Here is a 24800-nt window from a genome sequence, read left to right on the forward strand (position 1 = left end):
TTCGAATTAAGAATAGAAATTCACATTTCATTGTTCTCTTTCAATTTTCAGGAATCCGTGTGTGTTATATTGAAAACTCGGAGATCCGCGTTGTTTATTTAAATACTCAATACTCTCATATGTGAACATATTTTAGAAGGTTTTGAAACTTTTTTTGCGTGAAGATAAATTAATGTTTTTGGACCATGTTGATCTTAAGATAATTGCTAATGTTTTAACATTTCAACATAGTACTTTGAACACTTTTTAAAGAATTGCCGAGGGCCCCAAAATGCCAAAAAACGTCTTTTCAAACGACAAATGCGACTGCATTATTTTAAAACTGTTTTCACATGTCCTTATAAACAAATGATGTAGGTATTAGATGACAAAAGAAATTTTATCATGGTAGCAGGAATTAACGTCAAAATTTTGAATTGAAGTAAAATGTGCCCATACGGGACATTGGCAGGATCATCGATTAAATCAATATATTCACATAAACTACTAATAGATAAGAAAAACAACGAATAATCTGTTCAATTCTTTATTTGGAATGATATACCTTGTCCTTTTTGATAAAACCAATGGATCTATTAATGTTATTGAATTTTCTGTCCCTTTTGACAGAAATGTGATTGGCAAGGTTCAGGAAAGCATGCTAAATATGCAGACCTCGCCTTTGAAATGTCTCGCTTGTATCCCAAGTTTGGTTTGGTACCTCCTGATTTCCTGGCGCAGATCAGGAGAGTGCCCGGGTTCTCCACCGGGAGCACAACCCTTCTGACACTATGGATAATGCAGAGGACTGCAGTGTTGGGGAGTCATATTCTCCGGAAAGTTCTTGGTGGGTTCGACTAGGCAGCGTTTCATGGGAGAAGCTTCTGAGATAGTCACCCGATGATTCATCATCGACACGGTCTTGGGCTAGAAGAAGTATCTTGTTCTGAATCCTGAAATTCACGGAGAACCAGTGGAGGGCCTTCAGGATAGGTGTTAAATGCTCAGTTCGCGCGTTACAACCCTTGCTGCATTCTGGAATCGCTGTAACTTTGTGAACAGAGATGGAGGAATAAGGAAGAAAAGAGAGTTACAATAATCCAGTCGTGAAGTTTTGTGGTTTCACAGTCAAGAAGATGTCGGATTTTACTGATGTTGCAAATGTGGAAGAAGCAAGCTCTTGCTCAAGTTCTTGACATGTTGGATTGAAATATGATTCCATAAGTTTTAGCAGATGGAGTGGTTCCGACATTGCTGTTGCCAATGTTAAGTGACAGACCCGCAGACACTTTCAAAAGCTGCTGTTTAGAACCAAGTAGTCGAAATTCCGTTTTACTGTCATTTCATTTGATAAAATATCACAGTCATCCAGGATATGACTTCGCTCACACAGGCTTCCAGCAGCGGGTTCAGATGGCTTTATAGATCTGTAGATTTGATTGTTGTCAGCATAGAGACGAAATATCAAGCCATGTTTCCTGATTATATCACCTGTTGGAAGGATAAATTTGCTGAAAAGCAAAGGCCCCAGAACTGAACCCTGTGGAACACCAACGTTAACTGTTATCGGGAGTGAGGTCACGTTGCCAATCTTGACAACCTGAGTTCTGGCGGACAGATAGGATTTGATCCAAGAAAGAGTCTTTGCTGTCGTTCCTCCAAGCGAGAAAGCAGTATCGTGTGGTCTTGGGTGATGACAAATCAAGAAGGACCAGCAGAGTGACATTCTGTTAGTCCATTGCCCTCATGACGTTGTTATGGACACGAGCAAGCGCAGCGTCTGTGCTGTTTTTATTTGCAAGCACTCTGGAAGGGTTGAGGCAGGTCATTATTGAGTCGTTATTGAATAGGTGTTCTTCAAGCCTTCGTGAATTATTTTTCTCCAAACATTTTGAAATGAAAGACAGATTAGATACTGGCCGGTAGTTTTTCTTAGCTCCTCCGGATTTAAATTTGCCTTTTTAATGAGAGGAGTGACGACTGCCTGTTTGAAAACTTTGGGAACCATGGCATCTCTCAATGAGATGTTGACCATGGATAATGGACTGGTGAGAGAATCGAAGCTTGCTTTCAAGAGCCATGTTGGTATGGCTTAAAAAAGTCTTATTTCTTCCGGATAGGTAAAGGAGACTTCAAACAAATATGTACCACTGAAACATTGCTCATTGAAAGCCTGACACTGCAGAGTATGTCAAATGCCAAGTTCTTGATGTAGATCCCATGTCTTGGCGTGGAAAAAAATCTGCAAATCTGTCGGCTAGAGTACAGTTTGTATTCCGCTTCAAGAAAAATGAAATTGCTGCGTTTCTATCGAGGTGCAAACAAATGCTCGTTTGGCTGCTAAAGCTTTATTGACATTATTCCTGGCAGTTTTGAACAGCTGGCGATGAAATTACCAATTTTGAACGACGCCATTGTTTTTCAGCTTCATGGCATATCTGTTTCTGCTTGCGGATGTTATCGTTATACCAGCCACAGTGAGGACGAATGACAACAGAACTAGACTTCAGAGGTGAGGTTTACGTCGTGCTTGAGAATATTTCGCTCATATGACGACGTGCATGCGTGTGCATGCGTGTGTATGTGTATGTGAGTCTGCTTGCACTAGCCCAGACTTAAGCTAGCCCACAGAGATACCATGCCGCAGTGGAGCATGAATACCCCACTCAGACACATTATACTGACTCCGAGCCGACCAGTCCTTGTTGTACCCATTAATGCCGAGCGCCATGGAGGGACCAACAAGTACCATATTTTAACGTCTTTTGGTATGACGCGGCCGCGGATCGAATCCGCGACCTTCTGCTCGGGCGGACGCTCTAACCACGACACCACGGAGGCAGAGGCGGTGACTAGACTTCAGAGGAGCATGCTTATCGAATATTCGTGATAAGCAAATATTTATTATCCTCATCAACTCCGCAAGAATCAGAGAGTGACTGTAGCAGCTTAGAACATTCAATGTCATAAGAACACTGTCTAATGTCTATATTTCAAGTCTTCCTGTAGCTAATTTCTTTTCTCACCTGCTTAGGTTCACTTTGCTTAGTTTGATAGATCACTGAATAAGTGAATGATCACATATCAGTTTGTCACTAAGGTCAACGACATACAGAATATCATAACTATCCTTCGTTATGACTAGGTCTATTGTATGGCCTGATAGATGAGTTGGCCCAGACACGTGCTGTAGGAGATCGAAAGATGCTAGCATGTCACAGAAAGATGAAGCAAAGGAGTCAGACGCGGAATCCGTATAAATATTGAAATCCCCCATTCGAACCAGATGACCTGGTTCAAGGGCACTTATAAGGGCTGAACTAATGTTCAGGAACACTTGCCACATGATTTTGGTCGCTTTTGCGAAGAAAACCCATTCCAGCTGCGTTAGTGGAGGTAGCAATCAATACCAATTTACAGTAAGTTATATACCACCTCATCATCGTAATTTATGTGATATTGAACAAACATTTCATTACCTAGCTCTTCCCGGAACATTCCTGCATCATCGATTTATGTGTTAAAGAAAGTTTTGTTCACTAAATTTCAAAGAAATAAAAGGTGCGTCACAAAAATATAGTTTTGTTTCATTTTTCGCGATGATCCAATGTTTTCATATGGGAACATTCCTTATCTCCGGAACCGTACGTGATATCACTATGAAATGTTGGATCTTTCTTAGTCACACCATTATGAGACTCTTCTGTAAATTTAAAGTGTTTCTGACAATGGAATCTAGTATCAGTATGATAAAGGTTAACTCTTGCCTCTAGTAGTAGTAGGTGTCCCCATACCCGGAAAACGTCCAAGCGTTATTCATCTACATTCGGCAAAATCGAAACAGCTTTGATCTCTCGGGAGCGCGACCGCCCACACCCACAAAGTAAATAATCCCATCCCGGTAAGTAAATAAATACCCCGCGCCCGATGTAACGGCGCGCGCGTCTTTCGAAGTTTCATAAGACACTAAATTAAGCCGTGTTCAAACAACACTCCGCGAGAGAGGTAAAAACGAAGTGGCGTGGCGCCTACGTGTCAGGTACAAAAGCGCCCGCAACGCTCAATCGCTTTCAATCATCCCGTGGACTACTGTCGCATCGCAATCTATCATGAAACAATATAAATGGGTGATTATCGCATTTCCACCTCGAACTCAAAGGCAACATTTTGGTGAAGAAGTAATTATATCCACGTGCGACGAATGGTTTCCCACAAAGAGGGAGTGTTTAAATCACCTTAGATATAGAAGAGGAAATCTTCTGGACACGGATTTACCGGATTCCTGGGGTTCCGTTCACTTTTTCATCTATTCCAGAAAATTGGTTACGGATTTGTTATAGTTCAACAAATTCATGGATTTAATAGTGGACGAAGTGGAATCGCACAACATCAATCTATGTCTGGAGGAACTTTTAACTCGTGCCTACATAGATACAGCCCGTCAGAGCGATATCCCTATACAAATAACTCGGGATGAAATATCTAAATTCGTCAAAGAACTATTATTATCTTCTATCGATGAAGTTGAAGTCACCCGCCGCTGGAAAATTCTCATTTCTGAAACCCCGATCCTATGGAATGTATCGCCTCTATACTTACTTAAATACGAGTGCCGAGATTATCGTGACACAATATTGAAAACGGACCGCTGGATAGAGCGAGTAATCAAAATTATTTTACGCACCCAAACTCGGTCAATGTAAGTATGAACAGACCAGAACTTTACCGACGCAACTATTTTGATCCAAGACAACCGGGAGCATTTGCCGGAGCACAGAAATTCGCCCAAGCCCTCGCGAACGATCACCCAAACGTGAAATCGCGAGATGTTTTAAAATGGTTACAGAAACAAGAAGCCTATTCTCTTCATCAGCAGCCATCAAAGAACTTTAAGAGAAACAAGGTCATTGTCAGCGGAATCAATGTTCAAGCGGACGCGGATCTATGCGACGTTGGAAATCTGTCGAAATTCAATGACGGAATAAAATACATTCTTATCCTAATCGATTGTTTCTCCAGATATGTATGGTATGCTACAGTGAAAGACAAATCGTCGAAAACGATAGCAAAGGCCATGGACAGGGTGTTGAGCTCCATGGACAAACCACCGTTCCTTCTACGCACAGACAAGGGAACGGAATTTCGAAACAAGTCGGTAAACAAGGTATTTAAGAACTTTCACGTTAAACACTTCATTACGCATAATTCTGACGTAAAAGCCAACTACGCAGAACGGTTTATTCGCACGCTTAGGACTCTCATGTTCAGATATTTCACTTACAAAAATACCTACAAGTATCTAGATGTTTTACCGGATCTTATTTTCAACTATAATCATCGACCTCACAAAGGATTGAGAGGGAGGTCTCCCGCTGCCATAACGCCCAACAACGAAGCCGAGGTCTGGTTAGAAAACTATCAACCTCAAAGGATATATTCGGATTCCAAGACCCAACCTAAACCAAACGCAGCAAGAACGAAAACGTCATTGCATTATATAAGAAAACCAAGATATAAATTCAAAGTCGGAGACTTTGTACGCATTTCGTTGATCAAGCGTACCTTTGAAAAGGAATACGAGCAGAAGTGGTCTGAAGAGATTTTCCGAATTACCAAACGTCGGATAAGGGATAAACTCGCTATCTATTGGCTCGAGGATTTACAATCGGATCCGTTACAGGGAACATTTTACGAGGAAGAGCTCCAGAAATATCACAGAAACCCGGATGAAGTCGACTGGAGCATAGAAAACATTTTAAAGAGGCGAACCAAGCGTGGGCAGAACAATGAGAAGATAAAACAAGTGTTCGTGAAATGGAGAGGGTTTCCCAAGAAATTCAACTCTTGGATTAACGCGGATCAAGTGAAAGATTTAACGTGATGGAGTGGATTGTTATTAGTAGCGATGACAGTATGGACTACTTTCCAGGTAACAAACCTCATCAGTTTTCTGTTTATTTAAAACAACCACTCCATCTTGAAGGACAGTGGTCCGTTTCTTTGAGAGAGTTTTACGCAACTGCATCACCTGCGTTATCACCTCCTCCCGTAACCCGTGGCAAACGGCGGAAGAAGAAAGCTACCGATGACCTTTTGTATGTATATTGTTCGATATGCGAACCCATAATAGTCTCAGGTCAACGCCAACCCCCTTCTCCGACGCGTATTATCCACTACCGAACGTATGTGGAACGTGTTAATTTCAGATCCTTACGACATCCCATTAAGGATCGTTAATGACACCGTACAACAATTCGATGTCTATATTACAGATGCCTCTGGAAAACCCGCCACATTCTTATCGAACGTCTCGTCCGTGACTTTACAACTACGACAATACCCCTTCATTGTTTAATCATGTCAAATGAAACCTATTCGGAACACGGGGATGATAAACTCTACATTCCAAACCCGACGTTGTGGCGCAAATATTATGCAAACCTAGCGCAAGGCAAAACGAGCGATCATCAGTTCTCAGAGGGAGCTCAGAGTATATCCACTCTGCACAATATATCCGCCATGATAAATCTAACCCCACGTGACATGAAGCCCGTCACGCAGTCTGAGACTTTAAGGGATATAAAATTGGTAACACCCAGTGAACAGGCGGTAGATCAAGCTAAAGCCGAAATCATACGGAACCCGGAAACCGTTTCCCGCATCGCGATAGAGAAAGGAATGGGTGTTAAAAGGCAACGACGCAAGGTGAAAGGAGTCAGTGCAACGTCGACCTCTCGCACGGTAGGAGACTCGTCTAAATCTAAGAAGAAAAAGAAAAGGAAGGTTATTAAACACGGAAAAGTAAAGAACATCGCCAACAGAAGTAGAAGAAGGTCGAAGAAGAAGTTGTATAAGAGAAAGGCAAGAGCTCTGTTCGGTGATATTTTTGATTAGAATTAGTTATCAATGGCCGCTTTCATCGCCGATCCCAAATTCTTTAGTGAAACTCAACCTCGGGAATTGGACTTATTCACACTACCGCCGACTCAGACCGGAGTTGAACGAACTTATTTGCAAGACTGTCGTCCAATTTCGCCTCTTTCCGGCAATGCCCCTATTGAATTTCACATTAGCAGTCAAAACGGATTGGAATATATCGACTTGCGACGCTCAATGTTATATATGAATTGTAGAATTACGAAGGAGATGGTAAACATTTGACCGCAACCGACAACTGTTCACCGGTCAATCTCTTTATGCATTCCATTTTCAGCCAAGTAGACGTATGGTTACAGGGAAAATTAATCACATCAACCAACAATCACTATCCGTACAAAGCCATCATTCAGACCCTGCTGAACACCAATGAAACCAATGCCAAATCGAAATTAACTACTCAGCTGTACGTACCGGATACAGAATATGTGATGGATGATGCTGATCCTAATGGAGATAACAACGGACTTTTCCAGAGGAATAAAATCACGTCAACCAGCAAGCGGTTTGACATGGCGGGTTCATTGCTACATGACATGTTCCACATTGATCGATATATTCTAAATCAAGTCGACGTTCAAGTAAAACTTTATCGTTCGAACCCCAACTTCGCGCTTATGGCCACCAAGACAGACGAAAGTTACGCCATACACGTAGAAGACATCGTTTTGAAAGTAATGAAGGTGCAAGTGAATCCGGGGGGTTATATGGGGTCATAACACGGCCTTATCAACCACAACGGCAAAATACCCGTTCAAGCGAACAGAAGTAAAAATGATGTCCATACCATCGGGTCAAGTGGCGTTTACATATGACAATATCTTTCAAGGAGCACGACCAAATAAAGTGGTTGTAGGATTTGTATCGTCAAAAGCCGTTGCTGGAGACCTATCGAAAAATCCCTTTAATTTCGCAAACTACGATTTGTCCGGAATAGCATTATACTGCGATGGTGAATGCGTCGGTGAGACGGGTCCAATGAAGATCAGTTATGACAGGACAGAAGGTGAAACAATTATTCCCGCATTCGCTAACTTATTTCGATACAACGGAACTTGGTTCTCAAACGAGGGCGATGTTGGGGGGTCTTAGTAGCGTATATCTTAACAGACGACAGTTCGGCGGAGGATATAGCCTATACGTTTTCCCCATAGAACCCAGCTTTGGTCGTGCGAACGAACAATCGTACTTAACTCTTAAAAAACGAGGATCCATTCGACTGGAAGCACAGTTCGGAAAAGCGCTGAGCGAAACAGTCACATGTGTAGTGTATGCAGAATTTGGAGACGGATTTCAGATTGATAAATCGAGAAATATTATTTTGTCAGAGAGATAATGAACACGTCGCAGATTGAATGTATTGTGCATTGTGATCCCGTCCTACGAAAACAAGTCTTGGGAATTTACGCAAAGAATGAATTATCCGAACAATTAGCCGAGCACATGAGGTGTTACAGACCACTACCGTGCGCAATTGTGGTAAATACGGATGACCGAACATCACCCGGACGACACTGGTTTGCTATTTGTTCTTCGAATAATAGTGTAGAACTGTTTGACAGCTTGAATGGAGCGTCCACTAGCGGCAGACTGAATGAAGTGGAGCGCTTCATGAGTGCCCTAGCCGGGGAGAGAGGAAAATTATAACTAATCAACTCCGACTTCAGGGAACTGGTGCGGACACGTGTGGTTATTATGTTATTTATTTTCTATTATTTCGTTTGAGGGTTTTTCCATGGACAATATTGTGAACAAATTTTCAATTAGTCATCACGTGTTGAATGACTGTTACGTTTGGAAATATATACACAAGAGATACTCGCTGTGCCTCAGTGGGTTATTGACATGAAACAACGAGGACTACACGATCGCGATACCATGATGCATGAAGAAGAAGAGGAAGAAGCTGGAGAAGATCCCGTTCTTAAAATATCATCGCCTGCTACCATATTCATTAGTGGTTCAACGCAATCGGGTAAGACGTGGTTTACGGAACGTTTGATAAATCATGCTGATGTTATGTTCGATCGGAAACCGGTGAAGATTGCAGTGTGTTACTCTTTGTGGCAGGATCTCTATGATAAAATGAATAAAGAGAAAAAAGATGGCACAATCGAATTCCACAAGGGTCTACCCGATGAAGAGTTTATAATGGAATGGGGTGGGGATGGTATTTCGAAGCAACACAAACTGCTTGTGATTGATGATTTGATAGAGGAAGTGTCGCGAGATCCCGCCATCTGCAAACTATTTACAATGACGAGTCATCATTTAAATATATCTGTGTGTCTGCTCAGCCAGACATTATTCCCTTCTACTTCTTATGGAAAGTACGCGAGAACCGTCTCTCTGAATTCTCATTATATTGTTCTGTTAAAGAACAGAAGGGACCTGTCCCAAGTAGCGACCTTTGGACGACAAATTGTGCCCACAAAAGGTAAATTGTTCCTAGACGCCTACGAAAAAAGCCACTCGTGCTCCCTACGGATATCTCATGGTAGATTTATCCCCGAGAGGACACCCCCTTTATCAGTTTAGGACGAACGTATTTCCCGGGGAAGTTCTGATTGTGTATTCGCTGGAATGATGGACACTGCGCACTATAGATCATCTCTTTCCACTGAAGCCGCATTCCTAGGCTTTATTCGGGATACGTTATCTGATAGTCAAAGGAAAGTCGTTCTCCGTGCCATGACCAATCAGCAGACAGATATGTTGGCAGAGATATGTTTGAACATTATAAAAGGCAACGTTCCTATATCCCCTAGTCAAAAACTGCAACTGGAAGCGAAAAAGACATTGATACGTCGGATCACGGACAAAAACGTTAGCAGGGCGAATACCAAAAGATTGCTGATACAGATTAGACATTTACTTCCGTTGATTATCGGGTTATTGAAATATCAGGAAGAAGAAGAAGAAGAAGAAGACAGTGAGAGCGACAATAGCAACGATGAATAACGATTACCAACACCCTCCTTTACCATCGCGGACTCGGGAATTGGTATTAGTACCCTGCATGAAATACGAGAGATTGGTTAGTTCAAAAATTAAAGAAGAGGACGAGGTGAAGCAGGGTGAAACTGTCCTCGAACCAGTGGGGTGTGTGCCGGATACATCCTCTAACCCAGACGTGAAAAAAACAACTGACAACATCGCTTTTGATCCACGCAACATTAGTTCCGAGCGTCCATGTTCTAAAAGTAAGAAGAAAAAAAGGAGGAGGAAAGAAGGGAAACAACAGCAACATAACTCGATATGGAAAACATGGGGTATTGCCCCGGTGAATAATCTCACTTGGCTACGATACTAACATTCATATTCCTCGTGTTGTTGTTGTTGTATCACTAAATAGTGTTGTAATTCGTTGTATGAATGTAGCACATTTTAACAGCGTGTATAATCCGTATCGTCAAATATGTATTCCTTGTGTTGTGGTATCACCAATAGTGTTGTAATCGTTGCATGAATGTAGCACATTTTAACGCTGTGTATAATCCGTAGTCAAATATGTATAGTCCAATATCGTGCACAAATAATGTGTATTCAAGTGCATAAATGATGTGTATTTTTAACGCTGTGTATAATCCGTAGTCAACAACTCCTTGTTGTGTTAATTTGACGTGCAAAGTGTGTTTATATGATAAACGATGTACAACATTACTGCGTTTGTGCGCAAAAACATTTGCTTAACCTGTAGACATTACTATCCGAGTAATAAATGAAAAACCCAATAGTTTGTTTGTCGTTTATTTCCCTACACTGGTAAACACACGATTACATCATAGCACACACACACACACACACACACACACACACACACACACACACACACAGAGAGACCTACTAGCTTCACAACACTTAAAGGAGAGACTCTTGGTTCACATTCATGTTTGGTGGGTCACAGCGACCTGGGACAGAGAAGCTCCTCACGGAGTATATACTCTAGGCACACACACACACACACACACACACACACACACACACACACACACACACACACACACACACACACACACACACACACACACACACACACACACACACACACACACACACACACACAGGTGTGTGTGTGTATATATATATATATATATATATATATATATATTCCTCGTGATGTGGTATCACTAAATAGTGTTGTAATTTAACTATGTAAACAGCAAATATTCGCTGTATGAATGTAGCACATTTAACTCTGTGTATGAATGTTAATGCTGTGTATAATCCGTAGTCAACAACTCCTTGTTGTATTAATTTGCCGTGCAAAGCGTGATATATATATATATATATATATATATATATATATATATATATATATATGATGTACAACATTGCTGCATTTGTGCGCAACATTTGCTTAACTTGTAGACAGTACTATCCTTCTTTGACGAGTAATAAATGAAAAACCCGATAGTTTGTTTATCGTTTATTTCCCTACACCGGTAAACACTGATTACAATAATATATATATATAAAATACACATTAGCAATACATACACACATTATATATATATATATATCAGATAACCGATAAAATAATATCGGAATAAGTCAATGGCGACTTACGGGTTTTAAAACCAAGCGCAAGGGACGTGTGGACACTCCGTTGGACAAAACTCGTCGTTTGACATAAAAGTAAGAGAGCCCCCGTCGCCTCTGGTGATAGGTGTATACGGTGTTATGCCTGGCTCTGAAACCTCTATTGACAACTGAGCGAGTTTGGTGGTCTCTTAATACCGCTCGATACTTCTGCATGGGATCACTCATGCTATTCTTACTCAATCCTTTAGAACTTACTTTCACACTATGATGTTCATCGTCTTTAAGAAGAACATACGTTTTGGAACTAAGAGAAACCATTTCACATCCCTCTGCTTCTAGTTTGAACAATCCAGGGTTCTTTTGTCGTATTTCTCGTGGTGAGAACAACACTCCCTCGGAAGGAAATGTGTTATATTGTCCGCTTCAATATCACTTTACATTGCAAAACCGTGAAGCATGCGATTAAACTCTTGCTCCTTGTTAGGTCGTATCACATCGTGCAAACACTCTCCTGCTATTGCGAAATACAAAGAATCTGTATCTGTTTGTAAAAGTTCAAAGTCCTGTCGGTCGATGAAACGATCTAGGAAATCGTAATAGAATTCCAACATACGTAATTTGGCGTATTGTAACACATAATAGCCTAAAACAATTGGAATATCCATAGAAGTAATCTTTTTACTTGATAAAACCTCAAAGTCGTGGTCATCCAGTTCGTATATGGATCTAAACCCCGATTCGTTTACGGCACAGAGAGCCTTGTCTTCGCCATGGATATATTTACATTTCGTGTGTCGAGATTTATCCAGCAGAATCGAGCCGTATGCACTGTTCCCAATCAATTTAAAGACCTCGCCCCATGATGGCGAAATCAGGGTCTTCGTCACCCAATCGTCTGCAATTGGTCACTTTTTCCGCGAATTCTTTGAAACATCTGTGTTTACCATATTCAACTGCCTGGTGGATTTTAGTAACAATCAATCCTTGCCGCAAATACCACTGTAACAAAGGAGTGGCTAGTAATAGTTTCTCAGCTTTCATGCCGCCTATGAGTAAAGTTTTAACGTGCGGCTTCATTTTTGTCTTGCGCGCATATTCTTGCATATGTTTTCCGATCTTGCTGAAGGGAACTTTACAAGTGGCGAATAGAGGAGACATTTCCGCAAAGCGTTCGTAGAGGGTATCCGGAACGCGGATATCCACTTCCATTAGTCCGAAAAATGTTCCGTCCTTAACACCCTTGAGTAATTTATCCGCACTCACCTCGCCACTCGAGTGTTTTGCTAAGAATGGTAGACGCCTGTGTCTCATGAACTCGCGAACACTCGGGTCCGTTCTACACAATTCGTTAAAATCACACTCCCACATGCAAATCAGTTCATATCCGAGATTCATAATATAGTTCGCTCTCTCTTCGGTTCTCTTGTATCGTTCTCGCGATTTAGCTGACTGCTTAACACAAGTGTGTCCGTGCCATACACAACCTAAAAATTCGAAACATGTTCGAGTAACTGGATCGAATGCGTCGACGAGGAAGGGACCGATTCGTTTTTCATGTCCCGAGTTCATTTTATGGATTAAGGGTCGTCCTCTTTTTTTGCGCCTCCCAATCTAACCAATCATAACTTAGAGTGTATCGGTCAGATTTTCTGTGACGAAACTGATTACATGATTGGTGTTCTGGTAACCATCGCACAAAATACCCTGTAGGCATATCCAAAGACAAACAGTATAAATACAATGCATTACAATCAAGTCCTATACATTTTTGACACATCTTATCCGGGTTACCACGTATATACGTTTTCCCTCGACAGTGATGACGAGTAAATATAATCGACGGTCCTCCGCAGATGCCTTGTTTCACTGTTTCACAGAGATCGCTATCGCCTTCACCGAACAGCGCAAAGTTTATGCTCATGTCTAATGCCGAACGAAATATCAATTTTCTAGCAATTCCAGGCACGGAGACGGCTTCCTTGAAAATGTCTATTCTGGTTTCTGTCCAATAAAACTGTTTCAACATATTAATAGCCTCAATTCCCGGTTGGACGTCTAAATTGTTGTACCAAATCAGAAAAATCTTTGAGCGTTTTCATATTATTAGCTTTCCAAATGGTTTGAAGATAGCTATAGTTATCTTCCATTGTCGCGGGCACCTTTTCCAGTTTTAATTCCCTCAAAACCTCCTTTTCTCCCATCTCAGGATGTTTTTTAACGTATTCCTCATATCTTCGGCTATTCGAGTCTTCAAGGGTGTTTACATTTTTTAGCGATGACCAAAACGCGTGGATGGGAGGGAGCGCAGTTTCCTGCAACCTCGATTCGCTGTCGAAATATTCATAACAGAAAAATCCTTTGGATTGACCAATCTTGAAGATTTTTAGAAATTTGTCATAACTCGTTCCAGGTGGTAGATATTGGCAAAGGTCCAATATTCTAAACTTCTCGTTAGCAATACACACGTATTGGTTATTTCTTTTTATGACAAAATTACCTCGGTTCTGGTCAACAATATTCAATGCCCTCGCCAGTTTGCTTTTCCACAAATTCAGATCGTACTTCGCTGTTAAATCCTAAAACCGGGAGTTGAGCACAATATTGATCCATCTTTCTGCTTAAGAGGTTCATCCTCCTGTAATGTTTTTCATCAATATCCGACCATGAGGAGTTTGACTGTTCTGTTATCGAGCACATAACATCATTTTCAGAGATATCTCCCCATTCATTGTAGTTGACACTAATTTTGGATGTTTGTTCTAAACGCTGTATCAAGTCTCGGTAAACATTTGGTTTAGATAATCGAATGCGCATTGCAGGAGAAATGTCTTCTTCTTCTTCTTCTTCTTCTTCTCCCTCCTCCTCCCTACCCGCGTCACTCTTCCAGACGCGTTAATCAATCCTCTGCGATGACGTAATTCCTCTACATGATTACGTAATTCGCTCAGTGCAGGAGCAAGTTTAATACGAGTTAATTGTTCCGCTTTGTCAGCAACGAGAGACAGGTAGTCGATAGATTCCCGTAAAAGAGAATTCGTGTCGGAAGAAATAACGCATTTAGCGTCTTCATAACCCGGTACATTGGAACAAATTGAAATTGATATAGGGTGATGTTTCGCCATCCATTCTGTAGAGGAGAACTGCGATGTGCTTCCACCCTCTTCATTCTGTTGTCGCAGCAGCAAAGCCTCACCGTCAAACATGGCATGATATTCGTAAAGTCTGTCTTTCTCCGGCACAAGAATATTGCATTCTTCCTGAAGTTCGTCAAAAATATTTCTCGAAGGAGAATAATAACCACCGGGTATTTAATTTTGCTCCTCTGAGAACAATGAGTCCTCTCGTGTCGCCTACAGCATCGGGCTCGTGGAAAACATATATCGCATTGACGACATTTATATCTCTTGGTATAAGCTTGCAAATTAGTGATGTAAGAGAGGTGATTCTCGTAGCAGTCCATGTTAAGAGTGGAAACTCGAGTTGCGGGTTTCCGTTTTGAGAGGTATAACGCCACGCATGAATTCCCCTCGTTGCACAGGCGAAATATATTGACTCGAACATTAAATGTTTTTTCAAAAAGGGGCACATCATCGGGAACTTTCAAACCCCGAAAGGACTGCAGAGATATTTTCCGTCCTTCTTTTTCGTTAGCCCGCACCCATACCTCAAACAACTTTAGAATCGAACTCTTTTTGGGAGCAAAACGTTGACCCGTAGAATGAAATGTTCGGTGATGACTCAAACATCTAAAAGCACATAAACAATCAACCTGATAGTTCTTAGTGAACAGAACAGATCGTTTCAATTTTAACCATCTCGGTAATGCAACTTTCGGCTGACTCCCTAAGACGTAATTCGTTCTATACACCCAATAGGTCACGTTGGTGACAAACACGGGTCTCCATTTAGTGTTCGGTCTTGCTTGAAGAATATGATCATTGATACTTTTCATTTGCATTCTCCTAGCAATGCGGAGCAGTGATTTGAAATTAGAAATAAGCGGAGGAGTATCAAACATAAACGTGTTTCGATAAGGTATAAAATACCTGTACTCACCGCTCTCAATGTGCCTCAAAATAATTCCGAAAGAGAGATTCACTTTAAACGAATTATTTTCATTTTGAAAAATATAAGTCAATTGCTCCCGAAAGTCTAATGATTCGTGGTCCTCGTTACCCGTTAATGGGAAATTATAAGTGTGAACAATGTTGTTCCCACCGGACTCCAAATTGTCGTGTACACGTAATATGATGTCTCTGTGAGTGTTGTACGTGTCCTGGAGTGGTTCATCCACAACCACTCCATCTTCATCTGTCCAAGGTCTTCTCTCGTCATGCATGTCCCAAGGCTCTGGGTGAAGTCGATCTCCACCCCTCCCGTGATGCTTCCGACGTTGGTGACGCCATAGTAGTTTGCGATTATGAAACGTTTGTTGACACGTGCGGCACTTAACGCGACGGTTTTTCACTTTGTTCATTTCATCGGAGGCGTTGTTCCCCTGTTTTTGACATCCTCCTTGATGATGTTGTGCGGTCTTAGTATCTCCAAGGTCACCGCACCATTCACATAGATATTTGTTGGCGTCGTTACCCTGCTTTTGACACCCTCCTTGATGATGTTGTACGAAGGTCATAGTATCTCCAAGGTCACCGCATCGCTCACATAGATATTTTTTAGAAATGTCCTTTTCACATAGTCTAATGTGTCTATTAAACTTAGTTCGTGTTAGGAAATGTTTGTAACACAATGGACAACTATAGGACACGTGGTCCGCGTCTTCATCCTCTTTAGCAATGATTCTGTCACTACACAGTGCTCTGTGTTGCTGAAACGCTTCACCGTCCCTGTCGCCAAATATTAATCCGCATACATCGCATAAGTAGGGTCCCTCCACTCCGCATCGCTGAGGAAGAAGTCGTTGTTGTTGTTGTTGTTGTCTACGTTGCGTGCTACTCGACATCTGGTGTTTTTTAGCCTTGAGACATGCTATACACTGATTAATATGATGAATAAATTGTTTCCGCTTATTGAACTTACATTGACACAACACACACTGGAAGTAACGTCTTTCAACGCAACTACATTCTACAAAATGGAGATTAAATGCAATATGTCCCTTCACCAACTGATTACAAATTCGACATCGGTATGTTTTCTGTCCTTTCTTCTTTCGCTTATTTCTGTCCGCCATGTTTCTTGTTTAGTCGTTTACGCAGAAATGTGAGAGTGTCAAAGTAGTCTTCCACGGGGAAATAGATTCCGTTCTTCTTTTCGGAACGATCTCCCTGATTTCCGGTAAAGCATCGTATATCGACGAACCAGAAGTTGGACAGCTTAACGAACGTAGCCTTATACCACGGACGTTTGGAGAGAGGATAAGGTTGAATATCTTGCACCTCGAACTTGGTCTTATACTTCTTCTTGTAGCGACTGAACAGCATTTTCATCGCGACGACTCTTGCGAAAAACTGTAATAAGATAGATAATATGTATTTATAGGGTGTTAAGGTAATATAAATAAATAAGACGTCATAAATATTGAGTCGAACTTCTCAATCATTTCGTGAACAAACAACCCACGACATTACTTTAATAACACGCAAGTCATAACATTTGTGGATTACTGATATGTAATTACTGAGTTTTGCATATGCTAAATACACCTACAATATATTAACAATAATTGAAAGCGTGCTCTCATTCCGCGACCAAATAACCAATCTGCATTGTAACCATGAGCGATATAAAACACTTACGGGATGTGCTATATTCGAACTCCGTCACCAGATACTTCATAAACTTACATAATATTTACAGTTTTATCTTACCTTGTCGAAAAGAATCACAGGAAACCGAAGTTTCCTGATTTTTCCATCGGCAGTTTCCTTCTTGATGTGTATCATATTGGTGGATCGTTTGATTTTCACCAAAATCGTATTCGAGATGGTGTTTTTCAATTTGTGATAATCACCGTAGTCCTGTTCGTCATCCTCGACATCGGAATCATCGCTGGATAAATCGCTATCTGTATCGACGGTGATGTCGGGCAATGACAATGTCTCTTCGGCATCGGAACTTGAACATCTCACGAGCATCTGCGCGTCATCTCTTTCTTCGTCGTCCGAGAGATTGATCCATTTTACCTTTTTTCTTTGTTTGATGGAACGCTTCTTCTCATCTTCTCCCACCCCGCGTTTGCGATTGTTACACGATTTCGCTTCAATCGCCGCATCATCTTCATCATTAGTAGAAGTCGATGGGAATGGCGCTTTCTTAGCAACAGGTGTTTTAGGTCCCCGTTCCTCGGCCATGTCTGTAGGGATGACTATGATGATTATCGTATGTATATATATAGTCACAAGAAACCATTGGTATGCTTTTGAAGTTACGAGCTGGCTCCGTTCGTATGTGCGTCTGTTTGCTAGTCGTGCGAAATACTCAGTGAGTGTAGTGTTTGGTTCATAATGGGTACAAAAGCGAACCGGGGGTGTATTTACCAACTAAGTGAGGACTATCCTCTCCAGAGTCGCAAATGAGTAAACAGAATTATTATGACTTGCCACCCACGGAGAGTATTTATAACCATAAATTCTTGTGCTATGAAAATGTATAAAATATAAGATTACAACATTAAGGAGTATCACTCATATGAAAGACCTAAGGAAAAAGAAAGAAATTTATAGGGATGATAGCTTACGCCGGTACATACGGCTAACTAAAGCGACAATAATTTCTGTTTGTAAGAGGAGTGTAGCTTGTTCAGTGTTTGATAACTGAGCAAAATTTGGGTACAAGATACTAGTTTTTCTAAACAGATCATACCGAAGATCAGAATAATAAGGACAGCTAACTAAGAAATGGACTACTACAGTGTCGACAAAGCCTGTCTGCAAGTGGCGTCGCAGGACGAGAAAATCTACCACGTTCTGTTTCTAATGGAAGTGTGCCACAGCGAAGTTTACCTAGAACGCTACGGTGTCATCCGGGCAGTATAGCAGTTATGTACGGTTCTGGAGTAACAGTGTACTTAAACTGTCTATATGTGCGTAACTTATTACCGTTGGGATTACCCTGGTCATTCCACAATTCCCGTAGCCACTCCTGATGATCTAACAACTGTATATGTTGACATGACAAAGTCAATTCGCTACTAGGCATGTGTAGCATGTTATGCATTGGGAGTTGCAGCGATTGTAATAAAGATTACACTGTGTTATCCCATGATTTGGCTAAACGTCGTGACCAGCTGCTAATAACAGAAGACAATCTGTCAGGTCCCATGCGGTGCAACTTAACCCAAAAACGTAATACTCTGTTCTTTGTTTTGACAAAGTACTAGTCCATCCCATATCACCCCTTACTGCCAAATTAGGGGTTTTGTTATTTACGCCAATGAAACATCTACAAGCACGGTTCTGTACTGCACTTATACAATTAAATCCTTAGTTTCCCAGAGTGCTGCACCGTAAGAGAGAATAGGTTGCACTAAGTTGTTGTACAACGTATTAAAGACGTTATAAGCCATGCCTCTCACGGACTTAAACTTACCCATCACCAATCCCAGCGCGCGGTTAGCAGACTTCGCTATTTCTTTATATATATGCAAAAATTTTACAAAGTAGAACAGGTGTTCAGTCATAAATATTGCATAGATAAATAAAAAACAGAATGCCTTTTCTCCAACATGTTTCGTTCTTTACTTTTCATCATGTCTATCATCCATCATCATCATCATCATTCCTACAGTATCCGTCCGGTATAATAATGACTTACATTTTTACAAAGTTGTCCATCATTAGTTCATGTTAATGTTCATGTCGTTAATAATGTGTATATCCAAATAATCAAGATAATAAACCATTTATAAGACAATCAATGAGTTTGTATACTTACAACAATTATTTAACCTTAGCTTTTATTGTACACATCAATCAGTTATATCCGTAGTGGTCATTGTGTAGAAAGAATGAATACATAACAGGCCGCCTCATTGTTAATTTGCAATGAAACTATTCAACACGGCGTCCGCTCTGATGTTTATTGTCACGGGTCCCTCTGGAATTCTGTTGCGACGTAAAGACCAACTCTACTCTTTGGTGATTATGTCGTATTATATATGGTCGGAGCACCTGAGGTGTAACCGAAATTTGGGGTCATCCGTGTTGTGAACTCCTCACACAAGTTATCCGGCTAGATTTGAAGCGTTTTGTATTCACGAGATAAGGTCCTTAAAGGGACTTCCGTGCGCGATAAAGCTGGAATATTGCTATAAACCCATTTTGTTCACTCCATTCGCATTCTTCACAGTCAGTAACTTGTAATATTCAATTGGTTCAGTCACACTCGTTGAAGGCCGTGAAGGTGTTATACATATTCCAACAGAATAATACACACACACACAGAGATCATATATATACATTATATAGATACATGCTGTCCATTATATAATTGATGAAGTGTAATATAGTTATTTATTCCTATATGATGTCGCTATGAACCATTCCGAGGTTGAACATGTACAACGCGGATATTATTTAGTGTCAGTCATGTCGTCTGTCGAGTCAATAATATGCGTAGAGCGCGCAGCGAGTCCCTCATTTGAGTTTTTTAACGAAGATTAGTGCTCCACAATGAGAACTCTTCCACAAGTTCTTCCAACGAGGTTTGAGACGCAGAAACAACTTCAAGACTCTTTTGTAGGAATGGTACAAATACGGTGGAATAATAATATATAATAATAATTATTATGTATAATATAATAATAATAATAACTAGGATTGCCTCCAGGGCAATACTGACGGTCTTCAGACCTCCTCATACACTCCCCGTGGCTACCTTTACTTGTACCGTTTCTTTTGACGTCAGCTGGACCGTCCATTTTAACCCTCGGAGTTACGGGTGTTGAAGTGTATTGAAGTGCTAGAAAGCGTCCAAAACGCAGGCTAAACATGTTTTTGACACGAGAGCGGATCGGTGAAATGCAGCCGGGTCATGTAGCTTTCAAGTAGTTCCCACAGAAGATATAGTTCTCTCTTTAACTGACCGTAGCTCCGCTCTCCTTGGGTATACTGTTTAAACGATTAGTGTTCTGGAATCGCCACCATCCTAGGTATCTGACGCATAAACGTGTATGCATATACTGCACTTGTGAAACAACATAGATTTATGTGTGTATATAGAGTGGATTTGTTAAACACCCATTCAAAAATTTGAAATAAAACTCATTTCTTACTCTGTATTTGCCGTGTTTATTAATGCAAACTTGTTCTCGGCGCTGTACGGGTAGGATAATGCCGATGTAATGTAAAGGCCAATTCAAGGGCAACTATTTCTTTGGGCATTGAATGACGTTTCAGCAAAGATTTGACAGCTCCTTGTCACTGTCAATTACATCTGTCGGTGAAATTCACATCGTCTCCCATATTTGCATGTGGACCACGCTTTGCAGTGGTAGTGTTTTTGCTGGAATAATGCCGATGTGACGTAAAGCCCAACTCAACTCAACCCTTATAGGAAGCATATACTATAAGATACATTACTGGTAAATGTTGCAGACTTTGTTGTGGTCAAAAAGTCAAGCATATTCTTCTCACTGTGAGGCTGGTAAACACACTGCTGGAGAGATCGTATCCTGGCAATTCCAGAACACTAATTCTTTTGAATGTAAACCTAAGAACAGCGGGACTACGGCCTGTAAAGAAGGAACCATTTCTGTGGGCACTGGAAACCAGGACGTCGGCAGTGTTGCTAGATTTTACGACACTTCCTCCAGCTATCTCACAACTGTCACAACTGAAAAAATGCGAAATCCTAATGTCCCTCCCTGTTTGTGGCCTAATTGTGGCGTAACTATTGACTTTTACATAATAATAATGTGAAGCAAAATTGTTCCACATTTCATTGTCTACAGTTTGGTACCTTCAAACATGAAATCCATTTTCGCAGAGCTGTGAACCCTATAAAAATGCGTTTGGCCAAAAATTGACTAACTTCCAAGGGTAATAACTCCGACATTATTCAAGATATCGACATGCATTGAACAACCTAAGTAGTCCGGAGTGTGGGCTTTAAAACGATATATAGAACACTATTGTACTATTTGCCGTTCAGGAGCAGAACACAGGCGAAATCGCGAAGACTGTGTTTGTGTCGTAATGTTGACGTTATTATTGATTTTACATAACCATGATGTGAAGCAGAAATGTTTCCCATTCAATTACCTACAGGTTGGTACTTAGAAAAATGGAATCCATTGATTTTTCGCAGAGTTGAGTCCTTCTTCTTAACCGTATGAAAATGCGGCTTAGAAAATTCACCGACTTCCAAGGGCTATAACTCCCAAACTCTTCAAGATATCAACATGCCTTGAACAAATTAAGGTGTCCAGAGTATAGGTTTTCCAACGGTGTATCGATTGAACTATATGCCGTTCTGGAGAAGAAGATTTTAAAGACAGGCACCGTCAAAACGCGGGAATCGGCAAAAAATTCAGTTTTTTCAAAATTGCGGAAAATTTGACCTGCCGGCCAATATTTGCTATGTATTTAATCGATGGGGAATGATGTTGTCTACATTGAGTGAAAATTTGGTCCATTTATCTCTTATAGTTGTGGAGCTATTGAGGTGTAAAGATTTCAACATTTTGGGTTCTCTGCCCCCTTACCGGAAGCCGGAAGTCGGGATTTTCTCAACATTGTATCAATTGCAGTATACAGGTTATCATCCCTGAAAGTTTCATGAAGATCGACCAAGCGGTTAGGTCAGGGGAGCGGGTACAAAATCTGTACAAATAATAATAAGAATATTCGGATGATAACAGTAGGTCTTCCAGACTTTCGTCTGAAGACCTAATAAACATTGACAATAACTCTTCCATGCTGCGCGGTGGGATGTTGTGTTTTAAGTCACGCATTACATAAAATGTTACTTTTACACTCACTCGGTGAAAACTTCGTAAGGTGAAATATTCCACCCTACCACTTCAGGATAAAACCGAAGAAGCGCCCCTCGCACTTCCTCGTTCCCGAAGTACGCGTCGCGTATTAACGGGTGTTGCAGCCATCCCGAACAACAATTTTCTAGGATGAAAGTGATAAACCAAAGCACTTGGTCGTGTGAATTCATGATGCGTCTGCTGCAAAACAGACAATGTGGCGAAAAAGTCGATGTTCACGGGTATTTAACTCGTATTTTCTCGGGATAGGTAAACGTTATAGAACGTAAAATTAAGAAGTGAAAAGTCCCTTCCAGCTTTGAAGACAATAGAATACGACAACATTCACTTAAAGAGATTTTCTCGAGGCAGAGAGTACGTGACGGACATTTAGTGTTCATTTCACCTTTAAATGGATAAGGATGCGCGAAGCTGAGCGGTTTTGGAAAATCAAAGAGGAATTAGACAATATGCATGGTCAAGAGAGAGAGAGAGAGAGACTCGACTCGATGTCGTGGTCAAGAAAACGATGTTGACCGATTGTGGTCGAGGGAGAACCTTGCGGACAATGGATATGCAACGGGGTGGTGGGGTATGTTTGCTCCTCGCGCGCGCGCGAGTATTACCGGCGAGCCGCTACATCGGGCGCGGGGTATTTATTTACTTACCGGGATGGGATTATTTACTTTGTGGGTGTGGGCGGTCGCGCTCCCGAGAGATCAAAGCTGTTTCGATTTTGCCGAATGTAGATGAATAACGCTTGGACGTTTTCCGGGTATGGGGACACCTACTACTACTGCTGATCATTAACCCTTGATACGCTATCGAGCCCCTACTTCCAGGATGGGCTACTGTCAGCTACTATTATGTTTCTATCATCACTGCTCTTGTATTATATCACCTGAAGTTTATGCTGTCACTCTATTTTGTGCTGCCATAGTGACACTCGTGCATTGATATGTAAACATTTTTTTTTTCATCTTTTATTTCAGTATACCAGGGTTACAGTTGATACAAGGTGGCTATATTCATTGGCAGCTGTTTGTTTTAATAAAGAACAATTTCATTTACAAAGTTGCATTGTTATATTTGATAATATTACCAGTAGTAGTACTAGGAAAGAGGACTTCATGTTTGTGTCGTCAGAACTATACACAAAAACCGAGGCTTTTTAGGCCATAGGGGATGTGACAACAAATTATAATCGCATGGCTGGAATGCTTTTTGATACAGCAGTGCATTTACCTGGTCCTTTTATAGTGCTTCTCCAATACAGCGTGAGAAAGCATTCATAATGCATTGAATGTTGCACATGTAAGATAGCGGTATATCAATATCTATGAAAGGTTAATACCGTTGTGCCATCACCTGATACATCCATAGTACTGTACGAGTACAAAGAGAAAAACAGTCACATTGCAATGAATATTGCACATTTACATTTATCTGTTTTTGTTCCGAAATGGAATCGTTACCTTTTTTTATTAGCGTTCGGAAATCATCCATGATCCATCATGTCACGATAACTTACAATTTCACTTCCTGGTATTTCAGCGCTAAAATAAAGCGCATAGGAATGTCAACACCAGTCTTTAACAAATAAAAACGTCTCTCTGTGCCATAGGCTTCGCTAATTGATTTTGTTGAAACGGTACGAAACTGTGTACAGTGTACTCTATATTTTCTTTTTGTTCTGCACAGATGTAAGTACAGTGTACAACTTACCTGAGCTGGTACAGATGGTTTGAACACAGAGAGGGAAAGAGCAACTTTCACCTGTTGGATAAATGTAATCCTAGTTTTGGTTTGACCCGACTTCCGTTTAATCAGTGTACTGTACGTGCGCTTTATTTACTATCAAACGAAGGACAACTATGTGACTTATGTATCTTTGACTGGCACGGTGTAGATACACACTTCCTGACGTACACAGCTATCCCGCTACTGTGTCTCCCCACGGAGTGAGTCCTCTTACAGTTGTATATATCATTATGGTGTGGTCGTGTCATCAACATCCACATATCTGTCTAGTCTATACCACCACACACTGTACACTAGAAAAATCATCGTTATGTACAGATGTACGTACAGTGTACAACTTACCTGAGCTGGTACAGATGGTTTGAAAACAGAGACGGCGAGAGCAACTTTCACCTGTCGGATACCTGTAATCCTCGTTTCGGTTTGACCCGACTTCCGTTTAATCAATGTATTTTACGTGCGCTTTATTTAATATCAAACGAAGGAGAACTCTGTGATTAACGTATGATAAGGCCAGATTAACACCCAACCCCACCTACCCCCAACCCAATCCTCCCATATACGAAATTCTTCAAAGGCATTTAGAAGTTGGTGTAGTAATACAAGACAAATCTTATGGATAACAACTTCTTGATTTATTTTTCAC

The 24800-nt window shown here is 41.0% G+C and overlaps 1 protein-coding gene across 1 annotated transcript in view; it reads right to left on the reverse strand.

The window, feature by feature from the left end:
- The window catches only part of LOC124257335 (BTB/POZ domain-containing protein 6-like), a 28450-nt gene extending 3876 nt beyond the window's left edge, over positions 1–24574 (reverse strand). The window contains exons 1-2 of the mRNA XM_046691371.1: positions 24497–24574; positions 24119–24169 (exon numbers count right to left, since the gene is read on the reverse strand). The gene's annotated coding sequence lies outside the window, so the exon portion shown is untranslated. The remainder of the gene's footprint in view (positions 1–24118; positions 24170–24496) is intronic.
- Positions 24575–24800: the final 226 nt, after the last annotated feature.

This window comes from Haliotis rubra, unplaced genomic scaffold (genome assembly GCF_003918875.1).
Source record: "Haliotis rubra isolate DU_JTF1 unplaced genomic scaffold, ASM391887v1 Scf659, whole genome shotgun sequence".
NCBI lineage: Eukaryota > Metazoa > Mollusca > Gastropoda > Lepetellida > Haliotidae > Haliotis > Haliotis rubra.